Source organism: Bison bison, unplaced genomic scaffold, assembly GCF_000754665.1.
Source record: "Bison bison bison isolate TAMUID 2011002044 unplaced genomic scaffold, Bison_UMD1.0 scf7180017864066, whole genome shotgun sequence".
NCBI lineage: Eukaryota > Metazoa > Chordata > Mammalia > Artiodactyla > Bovidae > Bison > Bison bison.
In genome coordinates this window covers 5,470,157-5,487,614 of record NW_011494638.1, presented here as the reverse complement: position 1 = coordinate 5,487,614, position 17,458 = coordinate 5,470,157, and the positions used below count along the sequence as shown (strand labels likewise).

Genomic DNA, 17,458 nt, shown 5'->3' with positions numbered 1-17,458 from the left:
TCCAATTTAGAAGATCAACCAAGACTAGGAATGACTCAACATATCATGCAGAAAAGGAAATGGCACCCCACTCCAGTACTCTTGCCTGGAAAATCCCATGGGCGGAGGAGCCTGGTAGCGACCATGGAGTTGCTAAGAGTCAGACACGACTGAGCGACTTCACTTTCACTTTTCACTTTCATGCATTGGAGAAGGAAATGGCAACCCACTCCAATACTCTTGCCTGGAGAATCCCAGGGACGGGGGAGCCTGGTGGGCTGCTGTCTAAGAGGTCGCACAGAGTCGAACACGACTGAAGCGACTTAGCAGCAGCAGCAGCAACATATCATGAATTTTTGCTTCCATTAACTTCTATTTTGCTTTCAACTAAGGCAAGTGAGCGCACATGATCTTTACTGAACCCCACCACTTTCTAGCTCTACCACCTCGGGCAAGTTACTCTCTCTGTGCCTCATTTTCCTCAACTGGAAAATGGGATGATAATCAGGTTATTAAAAGGAGTAAATGAGTTAATAGATATTAAGTGCATAAAAGTGCCAGGCACTACCAAGTGCTATAAAAGTGTTCCTACCATCACTTCTTTTTTTTTTTTTTTTTAGTGTTTCCACTTTGTTGCTCAAGCACCATCACTTCTTAATCTTCAGATGAAGAGACAGAATTCATCTAAAATTGTGAAACTTAATCACAGACTGTGCAGATATAGGATAGACTGTCTAATATCCAGAGGAAGCTGTGCACTAAGATCATGTCAAGTAAATATGAAAACATGTGGTTTGCAGGTGCACACATGCGCGTGCAAACACCTAACCCTTCCAAACCCCTCCCTCTTCTCACAAATAATTTCAGTCCCTCTAGAGCAGAATGTGCCAATGATCCCAAGTTCTTCTGATCCCAAGATAATCCCAACAAAGGTGTAAAATGTTACTCTTCTTCCAAATATTTCCAACGGCCCATTAAAAGAACACACACTGAAAAGGTATGTTTGCCTTTCAGATTTCAAAAACTGGAACCTTCCCGTAGCACACTTGAACAGCTGAGTGGATTATATTCAAACATGGGCTCTTTTCAACCTGTAGCAGAGGAGACCTACTAAAACCTTACACTTTCCTCCAATTGTGAGCACAGAAAGTTTTTCATTTTGTTCCAAAGGAAATGATCTTAACACAGCTCAATGATATCATCACTGTCTGAACCGAGTGGGCATCCGGTGGCCATGACAGGACTAAATGCTAAAACCCAAGGGTATAAAAGTTAAAAGCTACTCAGTGGAAATGTCAGTTACAACATTCATTCTTTGATTTGCAAGAATCAATCACAGAGACAGAGAACCCTCAAGCGAGGGAATTATGAAGAGTATCCAGCAAAACATAAGGGTAGCACCGGCCTTACCCTCCCCCCACCTCTCCCAATAAAAAGCTTTTCAATACCCACAGTATTCTGCTTTTCGAAGTGGAAGAGAACTGCTTGAAAAGATTACTTAATTCTTTCACTTCACCAGTAAGCACATTTACACCTTTCTACCAACACTAGCCAGTCAGATCCGAAATCCCTATCTCACTATCTGTGGTTTTTCTCTATTATCAGAGTGACGTAAATAAGACAGCAATTTTCTGTTTTTTAATATATTTTTAATTGGAGGATAATTGCTTTACATGTTGCATTAGTTACTGCTGTACAACAACATGAATCAGCCTTAAGTATACATATATATATCCCTTCCTTCTTGAGCCTCCCTCCCACTAAGATAGCAGTTTTCTAATTCACTAGTCCAGAGTATCAGAAAACTTTATTTTGTTTAAGAAATAACTGTTCGTTCTGTACTTCATAGACTTTAGGACACCCAGATAGCTCTCCACCAAACACCACCTGCAAACACAGCTGACACAGGACAGGGACAGTGATGCCTATCTTTGCTCTACCTTTAGCTGAAAACCTTGTTCAGCTTTATTATCCAGAACTTGGCACATCAGCAGATGAGGAGGAGAAAGTTGCACACTCAGGTTGATTCCTAGCAATGAATTAGATTCTGGGAGCTCAAGAGAAAAGCAGGTAATGGCAGCCATATTTTATTTGCAAAATAAAAACTCCAGCAGGGTCTACTTTCTTGCTGATGTGAGATGCCTGGTTAGGTTTTGGCATTTCATTAAGTTGCTTTGGGTCTTGATTGAAACAGTTGTCCCTCAAATATGTATTTGACTCTACTATGTGTAAGACACTATGCCAGGTGCCAAGGGAGATTAAAAAACGACCTTATTTCACTCCCGGACTCTTTACTTTCCACAGCCTCCCTAAACACCGAACAGAGACGAATGGCACTTCCATCCCCTCACAACCATATTTTGGGCCCTTGTTTTACTCTCCTTAAGCCCCCGTGAATACTTAGAGAACAACTATCGTTTTATTATTATGAAGGTTAACTCATACTGCTTTTTCATAAAATACAAACAGTCAAGGAGGGCATGAAATGAAAAAGAAAATTTCCTTTCCAACAATGCCACCAATCCTACAGCCCAGAAATAAGCACGTTACTTAGGATTTTTTCCAGAGATTTACATTTGCAAACCAAGAATTGAGATTTTTTTTTAATGGGATCTTAAACTAATGTGCACCTTTTTTTTTTTAAGAAAAAAAAAGTCTGTTTTATGAATTTTTCTGTATCAGTACTCATAGATTTGCCCAATTCCATAATGTGCTTACATGGCATTTAACCAGTCCCTTTGAAAGGCATTTAGGCTACTTCTACTGTTACTCTATCACAACGCTGCAGTGAATATCTTTGCATGTTTGCCGGCACACTTCCGCAGGTATATTCGTAAGATAAACTACTAACTGTAGTTTATCTACAGGAATGTGTATAGACAATTTTTAGTTTTGAAAGATAATGTTAGAAAAAAAAGAGAGAAAAGGAAAGGGAAGGAGGGAGGGAAAGAGAGACGGAAGCAAGGAAGGAGAGAGGGCTGGAAGGAGGAAGGAAGGGAAAGAGAGAGAAAGAAAATAAATGCTGTGGCCAACTCCAGGGGCTACCTACTCACAGCAACTGCCGCTTTCCTTCTGGCCAGCAAAGCTCCATTTCTGCCCCCTTTGGTCCCAGGGCCCACATGCTTTGAGAAAGCTGGGCCCTAAGACTGGTCTAAGCAAGCAATGGGAGCCCCCTCTCTCCATGCCAGTCATCAGATGAGATGTGGGCATCTGGCCCAGTTTTGCCAATGGGGCACAGAAGAAGTTCTGGGGGTGGGGCTCCCAGCAAAGGTTTTCTCTGGTTTCCTCTTTTCCTGCCTCTGGATACCACATATCACCTGTGTACGAGGATATGGTGGTTGGGAACACGAGGAGCCAAGCTGGAGGTCAAACGTCAAACACTGAGGCTGGCAAAGAGGAAACTTAGCTGAGCCTTTCATTAATGAACCCCAAAACTGTGCTAACTCTGGACTTCTGTTTACAGGAGATAATAAAGATACTTACTATTTAAACCACTTTTAACTGAGTTTTGTTTACTTGCAAGTGAAAATATTCCCACTGCCCACCTGTTCTCTAAAAAGAAGCCCACTGGACTTACAATTCCATCCAGGGCACATACGAAAGCATCTATCCCCTCACAGCCTTGGCTTCATCAGGGTTTAGTCCCCATGTGTTCTCAGGGTATTTTCTCTTAATGGCCAGAGTGCTTTCTTCCTTGGAGAGTCTGGCAGCTCTCTCCCCAAATAAGGACACACTGCAAAAAGGTGACCCGAAGACGGCCAGTATTTCATTCTGCTTCATCTGCAACACAGCACTGAGACACAGGCTCACCTGGTCCTTCAGAAGAGTAGACGCTGTCACCCTGGGCCGTACATTCCCCAGTGCCTTAGAGTCAGACATGACTCTGCTAGGCTGGGACAGTCACCAGGGTGTGGAAGGACAGCCCGAGACTGGAACCTGGATGACCTAGTTCAGATCTGCTACTTATGAGCTGGCTGGCTGAAGAGATGTCACCCAACCTCCCATTCCACATTCTTTGAATGTAAAAAGTTGGCTCCTGAAACTAAGGCCCAGGGTCCTTATTAAGATAAGATGGGGACAGGGCATGTGAAGGTGACGACTGTCACAGACTATTAGAGGCAGGAATGAGGCTGATCCCCACAGATCTATGCTGAGGGGGGGCCAGCCCAAGGGCAGGCAGATCGCCCATCTCCAGCCCTTTCTGTTCTCCTGTCACTCCTGCCATCACTGTGGGCAGCCTGTGAGGTCAGGACTAATAACCAGAAGGAAACCCAACCAACCACATCCACTCCTCCTGGAGATAAGTTGAACTCCCAGGAGCAGCATCACAGTCAGTGAATGTGAGATGACGTTCAGCCAAGAGTCAGTGTGTGCCAGGGTCACTTACAATGATTACTAAGGCTCAGACTGGCACCTGGGCAAAACATGTATGATTCTGAGCAAACTTCCGGAAGGTTAGTTTGGCCCATGCTTTTCTCATCCCTCTCACTCGCTCTTGAGCATTGTGATGGATTCAATCTCTGTTTTCTGCACTTCACTCCCCTATATAATGGCGTCATGTGTCCCCCTTCTGCACCATGACTTTGCAGTACTTCCCATGAGAATGGCCTGAGTATACTTCCCCTCTGCACTGATGTTGGGCTTGGCCATGTGATTTCTGTTGACTAATGGTTATGAGCCAAAGCCTCAAGAGGCTTCATGCATTTCTACCTGCCCTCTTAGGCTACTGCCATTTGCCGTAAGGTGAGCATGCCCTAGGCCCCAAAATAAGCACATGTGGAATAGACTCAAAGCCAAATGATCAACTAAGTAGAAAAATAAATCCCTGTGGTTGTAAGGCACTGAGATCAGGGATTGTTTGTTATGCGGCAACATCATATAGTAACCTAATACAAACATCTTAAGAGCAAATATAATGGTAAGTTTGCCTGGCACCAAGTAATCAAGCAATAATAAAATATTTGTGCTTAAGAAAATTTTAATTCATTCACCATTCATACAGGTACAGAGAACTCCTACACGTAAGGCACCACAGTAGCCCCACAGGAAGCTGAACATAATGAAAAATATGAAAGTAATCATTCCTACAAGTACCTTTTCAGTCTAGCAAATCCCCAAGCTTCCTAAATTCTACTGGAGGAGAGCAGTCCATGCTGACAAAGCTTCTGTTCATTTCATTCATTCATTCACTCACTGCCCTGGGTTAAATCACAGAAGGGATGAAATTCAGTATCTATGTATTTAAAGATCTGATTCTCATACTTATTAATGGTGAAATCTACTTCCTTCTACAAATGTATTCTTAAAGACAGAAACTAGAAACTTGTTTGTCAAGCACTTGAATTATTTTTAATGAACTCCTTTGTTCTATTAATCTTCATTTATTCATTCAACATATGTTTACTGAGCACCTATGATATTTCAGGCAGATGAATCGTACCTGTGCTAGGAATCAACGCACACAATTCCTAGCCCCAACCCCTGGCTGCACCACTGACCACAAAAGAATTATTTAAAATTATGGTTGACAGCTCCATGTAGTATATAAAAAAATGTTTTTAATAAAAAAATATATATATTCCTATAGTTTAACTATAGGTTTAATTCCTACAGTTTAACTCCAATGTCTTCTTTCAATTTTACTTTTAAAAGAATTCTAGGGATTTTCCTGGCAATCCAGTGGTTAAGACTTCACCTTCCATTCCAGGGGTACAGGGCTGATCTCTGGTCAGGGAGATAAGATCCCACATGCCTCGCAGCCAAAAACATAAAAAACAAGAGAAGCAATACTGCAACAAATTCAATAAAGACTTTAAAAGATAATAGACAGAAGAATTCCACCCCACTTGCAAATGTGGCGATTTCACCATCTTGCCTCTCCTTTTATCAAGGAGGACAGAGAAAATGGGTTTTGACCGCACTCCTCCTCACATTACTGCCACACACAGAGGTGTGGGAGACTCACATTTAATAACCTTTGGCATGAAGTCTTCAAAAGTCTTTGGGAAATCTAAATAAATTACATCCACTGGTTTGCCCTTCTTCCCACATTTACTTTCTCCCTCAAAGAACGTAATAGGTTCATCAAGCATGATTTCCCCATCCGCACATCATGCTTTTTTGAAGGGTTCTGTGATCTCACCCTCTCCCATGGATTGCACAAGCCTGCTGGGCATGGAGGTGAATTAGCTCTGAAAATAAGGAGCATTCCCCGATTCTAAGCGGGAGTCACAAAAGGGAAGCATCAGAGTAATAAGACCATACACGCATATCCCTCTCTATGCAGACCTGTTCCAAGCACTCTATACAGATTCACTCATACAACGTAGAACCCCAGAGGCAGGAATGGACCTGGGCAGTCCAGGGCCAGAGTCCAGGCCCTGCACCCTTTGCAAATCCCAACATGTGCCAGGGACTCTGGGCTTCCCTACCAGCCTGTCCTCAGCCAGCTTGATGAGGATCCCCAGGAAAGAAGCAGAGAGGGAAGGCCATCCTAGAGATGTCCTTTGTTTCAGGACACAGCTTTACCCTGGACACTCCTCTGGGATAAATTCTAGTGTTTCCCACAAAAGGAGCTCGTAAGCCCCCCTAAAGCTGCCAACATCCTGCTTCCTCTAGGCAGGGCCTGCTCACCACTGCAGAAACAAAGCAAAATGAAGAGCCTCCTAGTAGTGAAAGGCCACGGCCACAACCCAAGAACGCTCTGAAGCCTGGCTGGAGGCCTTGCCTGAAGGGCCGGCATCTCAGAGCCCTGAGCTGCTCTCCCACTACTAAGCTCAGAAGTGCAGGAGAGGTGGGGGGTTGGTGGGGGGCAGGCGTTGACAGGCCACCTCCTTTCACTCTAGTCTCTCTCCAAGAGCTAGTTTTACATCTCTATGGGGCTTCGGGCTTCTCTGAAACCTTCCATCTTGGGTGGCTGAACGGGTGGGGGAGGAGAGAATCCAGATTGTCTGGGTCAATGACACGCTACAAATCTGGCCCAGGGCCGCCACCTGGAAATCTAAAGCGAAGGATATTATTAAAGTCACAGGTTAAGGATCCCTCACTCCACAGCTCCTCATTTAGAAGCCTGCAGTGGCATTAAATGTAAACACTTCCCCAGAAAGCTTTAAAACAGAGGGAGGTTTTTATTAAACGACTTAATTGAGGGCCACTTCTCATGTGGAAAGCTTTTTACTGGGAGGAAGAAAAAGGCCTGGTGGGTGTTTTCCAGACACTTGTTTTTTTAAATCTGCCATGCTGTCCTGGGGAAATGATGCACCACTCGGGGCAGATCTGTGCCCTGGCTGCTAATTCTTCAGCAGAAATAAAAAATAATAAGACCTAGTCCCCGGCAGCATGGAGAACCCAGCATGGCAGTGTTAATTCCAAAATTCATTTCAAGGGTCATTAGAATCACTGGACAGAAAAAGTAGGAAAATTAAGGCTGGCCAAAAAGGACCCAGATTAATGAAGAAAGATATTCTAGAACTTGAAATAAGGACATGATGTGGTAGAATAGGTCTAATAAAACTGAGGCTTGTGTTACTCTACAAAGACACCAAATAAAAGGAATGAAGAGTTGAGGCTCACTACAGTGCATAGATGGACCCGGAAAACATGATGCTGAGCGAAAGAAGCCAGGGCAAAAAGGCCACACGTTGTATGATTGTATTTAAGATAGCCAGCTAGACTGGCAGTGCCTGGGCCTTCCGGGAGATAGGAACGTGAAATGACAGCTTAATGGGTACAGGGTTTCCCTCTCAGGTGACGAAAAAGCCCTGGAATTAGTGGTGGTGGTTGCACAATGCCGTGAATGTACTTAGTGTCGCTGACCTGAACATTTTAAACTGGCTAAAATGGTCAATTATACACTGTATGAGTTTTACCATAACAAAATAGAAAATAACTGGAATTACAGAAAAATCCTCTTTCAGCTCCTAACCCAGGAGCAATCACTTCCTCACCTGAGTGCAAATATACAAGCAAAGTAATAAATAATATTATTTTACTAATAACTCATTTTTTGAGCTGAAATTCCCAAGTACACTAAGCACTTCTGAAGTCTACATCACTTCCCCCACACCTGTCTTCAGGTAGGTGGTGTTATCATTAGCCTGACGCTACAGGTGAGGAAACCAAGGCATAAGGAGGTGCAGGAGCTTGCCCCAGGGTCAGCAGGCAAACAGGGGAAAAGCCAAAGGATGAACCCAGAGGGAGCACAGCAGGGAGTTTACACCCAAACTCAGAGTCAGAATCATACGCTCTGCCACCAGAATGCTTTCTGGGCCTGGTTTCCCACATCGCCCACAACACAGACATCCCTTGGCTGTTGAGCCTTAATCCCTTTTCAGTGGCATTTCCTAAGTGACCACTTATGCACCAAGTTCTCTGGAAAAACCGCATTCAAAATCACATGTCTGTAGAACTACTTCACTTGGACAGAGTTATCTTCATGTATTCTGATTTATTCTCTTAGTCCTTGGAACAACGTGGTAAAACAGGAGGGCGATGCAACTGCCTGTCCTTTCCTGGGGAGAAAATCAAGCTGCCGAGGGTCTGTAGTTGACCTCGGGCCACACAGTGGGTGCAGGCGCCCAGCTTCTACTCCGTGCCCCACGCTGTTGTCTTCCTGAGGAGTCAGGTTTAACTACTCTGAGACTTTCAGGGATTTTTTTTTTAAGCATATAAGTTATGTATATGTAAATCTATATGTATATTTATATGTAAATAGATGCACGCAATTACAAATGAAGTTAAGGAGCAGTTTAATGGAGAGAAAAGCAGCTCTTCCTACATTTTGGGGGCACCTGTGGGGTAACCCAGAAGCACCCACAAAAGGTTGAATTTCATTCCCTCCACTCCTCTTAAGAAAGCAGGACTCTGCCTCTGGTCAACAGCTCTCTCTGATAAGAGACGTTAAAAGCTACCACCGGGGTTTAGAGATGCCACCCTGCCACGGCTCTCAGCTTCCCACCACTGACTTTTGGGGCTGGTTAAGTCTTTATGGGGCTTCCCTGGTGGCTTAGATGGTAAAGAATCCACCTGCAATGCAGGAGACCAGGGTTCAAGACTTGGGTCGGGAAGATCCACTGGAGAAGGAAATAGTAACCCACTCCGGTATTCTTGCTTGGAGAATTCCATGGACAGAGGAGCCTGATGGGCTACAGTCCATGGGGTTGCAAAGAGTCAGGCACCACTGACAACTGACACACAAGTATTTACTGGGGGGCCATCCCGTGCATTGTAAGGAATTTAGCAGCATCCCTGGCCTCTACCTCCTAGATGCCAGTAGCCACCACTACCCCCAGGTCATGACAACCAGGATGTCTCTAGATATTGCCAAATGCATTTGAGAGCCACTGCACTATGTCAGTGGAGAAGGCAATGGCACCCCACTCCAGTACTTTTGCCTAGAAAATCCCATGGATGGAGGAGCCTGGTAGGCTGCAGTCCATGGGGTCGCTAGAGTCGGACACGATTGAGTGATTTCACTTTCACTTTTCACTTTCATGCATTGGAGAAGGAAATGGCAACCCACTCCAGTGTTTTTGCCTGGAGAATCCCAGGGACGGGGAAGCCTGGTGGGCTGCCGTCTATGGGGTCGCACAGAGTCGAACACGACTGAAGTGACTTAGCAGTAGCAGCAGCAGCACTATGTCAGAGAGATGTGACCCTCACAGCTCTACAAGGTAAGAGTTATACGCCCATCTTACAGATGAGGTAATAGCCCTGAAATGGATAAGGAACCTGCCCAGAACACCACACTCCTTGTGAGGGACAATGTGACTTCCAAGTCAAGCAGATGAGACACCCCCTACACTCTTACCCTACAGTAGGGAGACAGAATGAGAAGACCAGAGGCAAATCTATCTTCTATCAGCTTGTGTATTGAAAATACTAAAACTATGCTTTGCCCCAGGAAGATGGACATGGACTTGAACACTCCCAGGGTTTGATTCTCAGCTCTAAAGAAAATACACTCTGCTTGCAAGAACAGTCTCAGCAATGCCTGGAAGGCTGAAGGGCCTCCTTGACTCACAAAGTAATCCACACGGGGGTATGCATGCCCTTTGAATAATAAATGCTTTAAGCATGAACACAAACAGCATATCTCTGATCATGAGAGCCTGAAATACTTTAAAAATATGCTTTTATCAAGAATTCCCCAATTATTTTGGTGAAACAACCCCCCCTCCCCACATTCTCACTCTTCTTAGCGCTCATCTGTATTTCTGCTTAGAAACCACTGATACTGGTAGAGAGACATGAAACACAAGATACCACATTTCAATGGGCTGAGTGACATCCATTCTTCCTCCTACAAAACTTTGTCGAGCATCTATTTCCTGCTAGACACAGGGATGCAAGGTCAGTCAAGAGATCCCTCCTCTTTGCAGGCTTGTTTACAGGGTTTTTTGGGGGGCAGGAGGGTGCTTCCTCCAACATGTTGGCAAAGGGCACTGACCATGTTCCACTTGCTGAGATAAAGGTATTTGCAAGCAGTCAACAGTCTGTGAAGAAATGAATGAGCGGTGAATTGACAGGATGAATGAAGAGGCCATGCAGTAACCAGAGAAGCACAGCTCAGGGCCAGGAGAGTTTGAACCCTTGATCCAACCACTTGGCAGGTGCACAAATCTGACAAGTGACCCAGTTTCTCATGGCCTCTCTTCCCTCACCTGTAAAGTGGGTTTATGATAGCATCCATCCCACAGAGTTGTTAGGTTGAACACTCTCAGACAGGGCTGGAGGTAGTGGCTCTAGAAGCATTTGCTATTATTATGCAAATCACTGATTTGGGCAGTCCTCCTGAGAAGTCCAGGCTTCCCAGGTGGCACAATGGTAAAGAACCCACCTGCAATGCAGAAGGAAGAAACTCAGATTTGATCCCTGTGCGGGGAAGATCCCCTGGAGGAAGGAGGAGGAAATGGCAACCCACTCCAGTGTTCTTGCCTGGACAATCCCAGGGACGGGGGAGCCTGGTAGGCTGCTGTCTATGGGGTCGCACAGAGTCAGACACGACTGAAGCGACTTAGCAGCAGCAGATGCCTCACATCCAGGACACTGGGCTCACTGCAGTTATCCAGATCCTTAGCAAGAGGTGGTAGTACCCTGAGCAGACCAGACCTAAAGAACTAGGTAACTAGTGGCTCCAATCCTCCCCTCTTCCCTACTTCCTCTCTCCCTCTAACCTTACACTTCCTTCCACCACCACTCCCCCACCAAAAAAAAAAAATGCTTACGGGTGGCTTAGGGCAATGCAGACAAGTTAGGGCTGAGCTGGTCTGACTACAAATGGGACAAAGGTGCTCAAGTCCCAGTCCTGAAGTTCACAAGTCAGAAAAAAATCTTAAATTTGGTAAACTCCAGCCAGCCCTTTGCAAACTGCTGCTGCTGCTAAGTCACTTCAGTTGTGTCCAACTCTGTGCAACCCCATAGACGGCAGCCCACCAGGCTCCCCCGTCCCTGGGATTCTCCGGGCAAGAAAACTGGAGTGGGTTGCCATTTCCTTCTCCAATCTTTGCAAACTACTCTCTCTTATCTCCTTCCTTCCATTCTTTCTCTATCAGTTCCTCTCCGACTCCGAAAGCTTTTACTGTAATCACCACTCTCAGTAAACTTTCCAGGTTTTTGATATTTGACTAGGGCAAGGAGAGAGGCTAATCAACTTTTCAGTTGCTGCTGTGGAATTCTGAGTAAGTCACTGTTTTAATAAGGAGGATAAAAATCTCATAGGCAAAAATAGTGGAGAAGCAATTTTTTTTTTTACAAAAAGCTATCTGTAATACAGCTAAAACAAAGCTCAAGGATATGGATTAGTTCATAGGATATCCTAGAACCTCTTTATAACTTTGAAAACCGGACCATTTCTTTTCCCTCTGAAATAAAATCAAAACAGGGCACCCGTTATATAGCGGCTCAAACTCTTGAACTGGAATCTGCAAACGCCACCTCACCAGGTCCCTCACCTGGAAAAAAACGAGACCAACGATACAAACATCGCTGGATCTGTGGAAGGAGTATTAGTCTCAGGGGTCCTCCTCCCTGAATGGACTCCAATCTGCAAGGGAAAACAGAGTGCCTGTTTGACAGGCAGCAAAATTCGGGGCAAGAAAGCCAGGGGGGATCAGAGGTAAAACTCAAAAGAATGACTGAAGCCAAAACTAGAAAATCTGAATCATTTTGCCTCAGTCCTCTGGGAAAAAGAGATAAGCAAGAGTGAAAAAATATTAATAATAAAGGAGCTTTATAGATTCAAGAAAACTACAAAGTAACAGCCTGAGCATTATGTACTCCAAAGGCAAGCAGAAAGTCCTATGATTGGGCAGCAAGGGAGAGAATCTGCCCTATAAACAAGAGGCTATGGGCAGGCTGGCTGGAATATTCCACCTTCACAACCAATGCTCTGTGCTCTAATCCCAAACACTAACTCCAAGACGACCCTCTCCACCGAACCAGTCCTTCTTAGGGTGAAATATAAAGCTAAAGCCCACTGTAGTAATGGACACTCACACAGTAACCCTGTTTTCAAGTCACCTTTCCTGATTACAGCTCCATGCACCTCTAAAACTTTCTCACCTATAATTTTAAAAGCTTGAGGTAATTACAATGCAGCAAAGTTTTGTTTTTGTTGCGAGTACCACATAAACAGGAATTGAATGTCCACAGCTTCATTTTGCACCAGGATGTTCAACACCGAATTTCGTTTTTAATCTCTTAAGTAACAACCAATTATCTCCAGAAATTCAAAGGTTTGCAGAACTTGAAGAAATGTGGAGACGATGTCCCTCTAACCCAGGATTTGGGATCCATTCAGAGCATTTCTAAACAGCCTAATCTATCCTCTCCATTTAAAAAGCCAGAAAAAATAGGGTTTCATAAAATTTCCCTTGAGATGACGAGACCACAGTGATCTTCAGTCTAATATTACACATCGTCTCGTAGAGGAAAACAGTAAATCAATCCAGATCTAAGGGGACTGTGGTGTTAGAAAAACAAAGCACAGGAAACATAATTTCTCAGTCAGTTCTGCTTTAGAGGCACAAGGAGCAGTGGAAAGGCTCAGCTTTGAATTCAGGCAGACTGGGTGCTCCCGAACCTCAGCTCTACCATGTCTTCTGAGCATCTTAGCTCCCCGGGATCTTTTTGGGCCTCAGTTTCCTCATCTGTAAAATGAGGTTGCTGCCACCTCCCTCTCAGGAACATACGGGTTTTAGAGACAGAGCCCAGGGGCCCAGCTGGCTACCTGACATGTGAAAGGCAGACAGTCAACAAATGTGACTCCTCTTCAACCCTGAGGTTATTAGCCCTGTGGGTCAGCAGTTTGGAAATCACTTTCCCAAAGGGATCACTGTGAAGTCATTTCCTGTCCGTCTCAGGAAACCGGAGCTAAAGGAACAAGAGCATGATAAAGAACCAACGTCCACACGCTGCCCAGAGCCATAGACAAGAAGCAAACCACCTGCTTGCAAAGTACTAGGCTGGCCAAAAAGTTCCTTCCAGTTTTTCTGTAACGCCTTACAATGGCTGCTGTACACTCCTCCCAGCTCTGTGCACAGAAGGCCTCTACTCACTAAGCTTAGGCTGCCCGTTACCAACACGCCAAAAATGGATCCAGTAACATTCTCCGCCAGCTTCACCACCCAGATCATGTCCCCACACTGCTTAACTAAGTACTCCTTAAGCAAATCTCATCCGCCAGAATCATGCCTCCTCTTTTCTCACTTCCCCTTGGCATGACCTGTGTACAAACCCTTACCTCTCGTCCATCAGAAAAGTATCTGAAATTGGTTAAACTTGACGTAGGGACTTAACATAACTGAAACCTAAGAAAAACTTGTCTTGTGCCTGCTGTGCTAATGAATTGAGAAGGTATCTATCTATCCAGGTGGTGTCAGCCAGGTGGTACCCAGCTGCCTTCACACTCATCGTGAGGGTAAGAGTGCCCGGCTCACTATCAACCCTGGTTTCCATCTCCACCAGATTTCAAGCTCCGTAAGTCATGGACTGTACCCTGTTTACCTACACCCAGCAAGCACTATAGAGCTATGCCAAGAGTGGGGACTGTATAAGAACTAAATTTGTTAAAAGAGTGAATAAAGCAATGAAACAAAAGCAAAAATTTGATATGAAATTTAAGATGAAGTTCTCTCTTCCCAAGGGATATTGGTTTAGGAACAGAAGACAGTGACTAAGAAGAAGGGGAAAGGGGAGTTGGACTGGGATGATTGACTGAAAACTCCAATAAACTCCCCCTATGTGAAAACCAGAAATCCTGGTGCTGGTCCCATCAAATCCCCTTTTTATTTTTTTTCCACTTTCAGGATTTTCATGGCATAATTTGTTTCTTGATAACAGCAATGTCATGTGACAGAATAAAGTAAGTACTTGGACATTCAGGGGAAATTACCCAATTTTAAATTCCCCTTGAACTTTGTTTTTCTTCTCTGATGCCAACCTCTCAGCCAGTTCACTGCCCTTTAGTGCCAGGATCAGAGGAGGAAAAGAAAGAAAAAGCACAAAATCAGTTGAGTTTTTTTAAAAGTGTCAATGGCATCTCTTAGATATATGGCTTGCGGTGGGTGGGGGGGCCATTGAGGAAGTTAAGGAGGCCATTAAATTCTTTAACGACCTCCTACCCCATGGCACAAGCAAATTAACTGTCCCTACTTGAAGGGAAAAGAAAAAAGAAGCTAATAGGGCAGTCTATTCCTAACACAAATCAAAGATCACTCTTCTGAAATGACACATATCCTTTCTCTAAATAAAGAAGACCCTCACTACCTCTTTCTTCACTTATTTTCTTCTAATCTCTAGAATATCAGAGCTGCTACTCCAAAGGGAGAAATGTTTACATAAATCTGTTTAGGTCCATATTTACATATACTTTTTCTTTTTTTCCAGAATGTACCATTATAGTCAGTTTATGGCTGTTCAGGTGCAATTTTGCAGACACTAAGACTGCAACAGTATCCTCAAATGAACATCCCCACCCCCCAAATGGAGACAAGATTAGTAAATTAAACCAGTCAATAAGATGGCTTCATTTTGTTGGCCTGGTCCAAAAAAAAAAAAAAAAAATTCAACAGTAAGAAAACACTTTCCATATGGTCTTTTTCCCCCAAAGGTTGAGGTTTCGGGTCAGGGGCCACCCTGTGAGACTATGCACTCCACATAACCTCTATTCTCAAGACAAGACAATTAAGCCGGCTGCCACAGCGTCCTCACTTGAAGCAACTGAACAGTGATAGGAGCAGAGATAGGAGCATGGTGGTGGAAGAAGGTGGGAAAAAGAGAAAAAACAATGCTACAGTTTGTATTTTTCAAAATGAATGCTCTTTTGACTCACATTAGGAAACCAGAAATGAACACAAACTTTCCCCCAACTCTGGAGGGCATTATCTTAAAAGGACGTCACACCACTACAAATACAAATGTAATATAGAGGGACAGTACCTAAGAAAAAAATAAAATCCACTGGTTTGTGGCCAGGTAGCAGACAGATGGGAATCTCATACAAACATCATACTTAGGTACCACAGTAAATTAACCAAGATCCCAGGAGACTGTCACAATAACAAACACACTTTAAGAAAACAGATGATCAAATGCAGTCAATGTATACATATATTCAATATTTCCTTAGTCCTATTTCCCTATCATTTTTACAATCATTCGACAAGTGGTGAAGGTCTCACCTCAGATGTATCATGCTACTGTAGGCATTAATTCCCTAACTCAGTTATTATTCTATCAACAAGAAATATGCAGTTATTACTTATATCTGCTGGGCTTAATCACATACTAGGAATAAACCCAATCTACGCAGTGAAGCCTAACACACATATTAACACCATGTCAACTACAAAATACGGATCTTGTGTTCTTAAAAGATTCCCCCACATTTATGTAGAATCATTATCTGTGCCAGAGGATCTCCAAAAGCTGACAGATTCTTAAATTATGTTTCTTCCTTTTAATCTGAAATCCTTTCCAAACAGGACAAGTCAAACTATCACTTAGTTTCCCTGAATAAGACAACCCTACTGACTCTTGCAAGGACTTCATGACTTTAATCCCTATACTCCCATCTCCTTGGCAGAAAGTGGACTAGCAGTATTTTCTGTTAACAGAGGGGCAGAAGCAAAGGGAACTCCAGAAAAAGGTACCATCTGCAGTTTAAAGTCGGAAAGCATCAACCCACAGGCTCCTCAGGTAGAGGGTGGTTTACAGAAGACGGAATCAAGAGCAGCTGAGAAGACCTCCTCTAGTAGTGCAAGGAGAAGACAATGGCACCCCACTCCAGTACTCTTGCCTGGAAAATCCCATGAACGGAGGAGCCTGGTAGGCTGCAGTCCATGAGGTCGCTAAGAGTCGGACACGATTGAGCGACTTTACTTTGACTTCTCACTTTCATGCACTGGAGAAGGAAATGGCAACCCACTCCAGAATTCTTGCCTAGAGAATCCCAGGGACGGGGGAGCCTAGTGGGCTGCAGTCTATGCGGTCGCACAGAGTCGGACACGACTGAAGCGACTTAGCAGCAGCAGTAGCAGCAGCAGTAGTAGTGCAAAAAGCACGCCCCCAAAGCACATTAGAATCACCTGGCGTTTTAAACGCCATTGTTCAGGCTGCGCCCCAGCTCAGGATCTCTAGAGGTGGGAGAGAGCCACAGCAGTTTTCCAAAACTCTCCAGATGTGCAGCCAACTTTGAGAACAAATACCCCAAAGAACTCCCAACGTGTTTTGAACAGTGCGTTGCGAGCAGCGTTGGAAAGGTACGGCAGCCTTGGGGTGAAGGGGTATACACCGAGTAAATATACAAACTTTTAAAAATCCTGTGTAACTAACTCCAGCATGACAGCCAAGCACCTGTGAAGAGGCCAAACAGTGATGCAACTTGGAAAAGTCCCTTGGAAAGCTAGGGTATGTGCTGTACGCGAAGCGGGGGCTTTCAGGACGACCTGCCTGGACCGGGAACGTCAGGGAGAGGGAGACGCCCACCCGCCCTTTCTTTTCGAGAGATGGTTGGGACCAGCATGCCCCGAAATAAAGGAAAAACAGGGTCGGACAGGGACAGAGGTGCTCGTTTGGGTCCGGGAGGAATCCTAGCTCACTCGCAGCTGTCACTCAAGACCGAGGGTCGAGGCAGGGGGTGCTAAGGCTGCCAGGCGCCCTTCGCTGCATGGCGGTTCCGGAGCCTCTCCCTCGCCCGGGGCCCCAACGCGGGGCCCCCAGGAACCGGACCGTCTGTGCTGCACGCCTCCCAGCCAGGCGCGCGCGCGGGAGCCTGGAGCGCACCTTCCAGCCCCAAGGGAGACGCTGCACAAAGTGCGCGGCGGGGGGGCTCTGACGGCCTACCTGAGCCCCTCCGGGTCCCGCCGCCCACGGCGACCCCTTGGCCCCTGATCCCCGCACCCGCTCTCGGCTCGCTTACCGCTGCCTACCGGGTCCCGCTCCCGCCGCCTCCAGCACAGCCCAGCTCGAGTGCAGAGTC

General features: G+C 45.1%; 1 protein-coding gene across 1 annotated transcript in view; it reads right to left on the bottom strand.

Moving 5' to 3' along the window:
* The window catches only part of CGNL1 (cingulin-like 1), a 168,798-nt gene extending 151,340 nt beyond the window's left edge, over positions 1-17,458 (bottom strand). Inside the window, 1 exon segment of the mRNA XM_010836806.1 lies at positions 17,399-17,458. The gene's annotated coding sequence lies outside the window, so the exon portion shown is untranslated.